Genomic DNA, 3803 nt, shown 5'->3' on the forward strand with positions numbered 1-3803 from the left:
TCAGTTCTTAACTGAATTCTTGCAGATCTGTGATACTATTAAGACCAATGGGGTTGATCCCGAGGTCTACAGGTTCATGCTTTTCCCGTTTGCTGTAAGAGACAGAGCTAGAGTATGGTTGGACTCTCAACCTAAAGATAGCCTGAACTCTTGGGATAAGCTGGTCACGACTTTCTTAGCCAAGTTCTTTCCTCCTCAAAAGCTTAGTAAGCTTAGAGTGAATGTTCAAACCTTCAAACAGAAAGAAGGTGAATCCATCTATGAAGCTTGGGAGAGATATAAGCAACTGACCAAAAAGTGTCCTTCTGACATGCTTTCAGAATGGACCATCCTTGATATATTCTATGATGGTCTGTCTGAATTAGCTAAGATGTCGTTGGATACTTCTGCAAGTGGATCCATTCACCTAAAGAAAACGCCTACAGAAGATCAAGAACTCATTGACATGGTTGCTAATAACCAGTTCATGTACACTTCTGAGAGGAATCCTGTGAGTAATGGGACGCCTCAGAAGAAGGGAGTTCTTGAAATTGATACTCTGAATGCCATATTGGCTCAGAACAAAATATTGACTCAGCAAGTCAATATGATTTCTCAGAGTCTGAATGGAATGCAAGCTGCATCCAACAGTACTCAAGAGGCATCTTCTGAAGAAGAAGCTTATGATCCTGAGAACCGTGCAATAGCAGAGGTGAATTACATGGGTGAACCCTATGGAAACACCTATAATCCCTCATGGAGAAATCACCCAAATCTCTCATGGAAGGATCAATAAAAGCCTCAACAAAGCTTTAACAATGGTGGAAGAAATAGGTTTAGCAATAGCAAGCCTTTTACATCATCCACTCAGCAAAAGACAGAGCGTTTTGAGCAGACCCCATCTAGCTTGGCAAATATAGTCTCTGATCTATCTAAGGCCACTATGAGTTTCATGAATGAAACAAGGTCCTCCATTAGAAATTTGGAAGCACAAGTGGGCCAGCTGAGTAAAAGAATCACTGAAACCCCTCCTAGTACTCTCCCAAGCAATACATAAGAGAATCCAAAAAGAAAGTGTAAGGTCATTGAATTAACCATCATGGCCGAACCTACAAGGGAGGGAGAGGACGTGAATCCCAGTGAGGAAAACCTCCTGGGACGTCCAGTGATCAACAAGGAGTTTCCTTCTGAGGAACCAAAGGAATCTGAGACTCATCTAGAGACCATAGAGATTCCATTGAACCTCCTTATGCCATTCATGAGCTCTGATGAGTATTCTTCTTCTAAAGAGAATGAAGATGTTACTGAAGAGCAAGTTGCCAAGTACCTTGGTGCAATCATGAAGCTGAATGCCAAATTATTTGGTAATGAGACTTGGGAAGATGAACCTCCCTTGCTCATCAATGAACTAAGTGATCAGGATCAACTGAGATTGCCTCAGAAGAAACAGGATCCTGGAAAGTTCTTAATACCTTGTACCATAGGCACCATGACCTTTGAGAAGGCTCTATGTGACCTTGGATCAGGGATAAACCTCATGCCACTCTCTGTAATGGAGAAACTGGGAATCTTTGAGGTGCAAGCTGCCAGAATCTCAGTAGAGATGGTAGACAACTCAAGAAAACAGGCTTATGGACAAGTAGAGGACGTGTTAGTAAAGGTTGAAGGCCTTTACATCCCTGCTGATTTTATAATCCTAGACACTGGGAAGGATGAGGATGAATCCATCATCCTTGGAAGACCCTTCCTAGCCACAGCAAGAGCTGTGATTGATGTGGACAGAGGAGAGTTAGTCCTTCAACTGAATGAGGACTACCTTGTGTTTAAAACTCAAGGATCTCCTTCTGTAACCATGGAGAGGAAGCATGAAAAGCTTCTCTCAGTGCAGAGTCAACCAAAGCCCCCACAATTAAACTCTAAGTTTGGTGTTGGGAGGCCTCAGCCAAACTCTAAGTTTGGTGTTGGGAGTCTACAAAATTGACCTGATCACCTGTGTGGCTCCGTGAGAGCCCACTGTCAAGCTATTGACATTAAAGAAGCGCTTGTTGGGAGGCAACCCAATGTTGTTTAAATTATATCTATTTTATTATTTCATGTTTTATTAGGTTGATGATCATGTGGAGTCACAAAAACTACAAAAAAAAATAAAAAACAGAATGAAAAACAGCATTAAAAATAGCACACCCTGGAGGAAGGGCTTACTGGCGTCTAAACGCCAGTAAGGAGCATCTGGCTGGCGTTTAACGCCAGAACAGAGCATGAAACTGGCGTTAAACGCTAGAAACAAGCATCAGACTGGCGTTTAACGCTAGAAACATGCACCATACTAGCGTTCAACGCCAGAAACATGCTATGGACTGGCGTTGAACGCCCAAAACAAGCATGGAAGTGGCGTTTAACGCCAGAAACATGCTGCAGTCTGACGTTAAATGCCAGGATTGCATATATAGGGCGTTTTACACGCCTAAAAGGTGAAGGGATGAGAAATCCTCAAACACCTCAGGATCTGTGGACCCCACAGGATCCCCACCTACTTCTTCTCTCCTCTTCACACCTTTCCATAACTCTCTTCCCCAAAAACCCCACCTACCTTTAAATTCAAAATAATTTTCCTCCCAAACCCAACCCTAAATGGCCGAACCCTAAACCCCTCCCCACTCCTATATAAACCCCTCATTCACTCTTCACTTTCACACAACAAAACCCTCTCTTCTTCTCCTTGGCCAACACCATCTCTCTCTCCCTCTCCTCCATTTTTCTTCTTCTTCTTCTACTTCTTTCTTTCTTCTTTTTCTCGGAGACGAGCAACCATTTTAAGTTTGGTGTGGTAAAAGCATAGCTTTTTGTTTTTCCATAACCACTCATGGCACCTAAGGCCAGAGAAACCTCTAGAAAGAGGAAAGGGAAGGCAATTATATTGCTTCCACCTCTGAGTCATGGGAGATGGAGAGATTCATCTCTAAGGTCCATCAAGACCACTTCTATGAAGTTGTGGCCAAGAAAAAAGTGATCCCTGAGGTTCCTTTCAAACTCAAAAGGAATGAGTATCCGGAGATCCGACTTGAGATTCAAAGAAGAGGTTGGGAAGTTCTCACCAACCCCATTCAACAAGTCGGGATCATAATAGTTCAAGAGTTCTATGCAAATGCATGGATCACTAGGAACCATGATCAAAGTGTGAACCTGAATCCAAAGAATTGGTTCACCATGGTTCGGGGGAAGTACTTAGATTTCAGTCCGGAAAATGTAAGGTTGGCGTTCAACTTGCCAATGATGGAAGAAAACGTACGCCCCTACACTAGAAGAGTCAACTTTGATCAAAGGTTGGACCAAGTTCTCATGGACATATGTGTGGAAGGAGCTCAATGGAAAATTGACTCAAAAGGCAAGCCAGTTTAACTAAGAAGGCTTGACCTCAAACCAGTGGCTAGGGGATGGCTAGAGTTCATTCAACGCTCAATCATTCTTACTAGCAACCGGTCTGAAGTTACTGTAGACCGGGCCATCATGATCCATAGTATCATGATTGGAGAAGAGGTGGAAGTTCATGAGATCATACCTCAAGAACTCTACAAGGTGGCTGACAAATCCTCTAATTTGGCAAGGTTAGCCTTTTCTCACCTCATTTGCCACCTCTGCAATTCGGTTGGAATTGACATAGAGGGAGACATCCTCATTGAAGAGGATAAGCCCATCACTAAGAAAAGGATAGAGCAAACAAGAGATCATGGACCTCAACATGAGCATGAGGAGATTCTTCACCATGAAATCCCTGAGATGCCTCAGGGGATGCACTTTCCTCCACAGAATTATTGGGAGCAAAT

General features: G+C 43.1%; 1 non-coding gene across 1 annotated transcript; it reads right to left on the reverse strand.

The window, feature by feature from the left end:
* Positions 1-208: 208 nt before the first annotated feature.
* LOC112731010 (small nucleolar RNA R71) lies at positions 209-316 on the reverse strand. The gene has a single exon (XR_003166806.1). It is a non-coding gene; the product is annotated as a small nucleolar RNA R71 (small nucleolar RNA).
* Between the last annotated feature and the right edge of the window lie 3487 nt (positions 317-3803).

Source organism: Arachis hypogaea, chromosome 12, assembly GCF_003086295.3.
Source record: "Arachis hypogaea cultivar Tifrunner chromosome 12, arahy.Tifrunner.gnm2.J5K5, whole genome shotgun sequence".
Taxonomy (NCBI): Eukaryota; Viridiplantae; Streptophyta; class Magnoliopsida; order Fabales; family Fabaceae; genus Arachis; species Arachis hypogaea.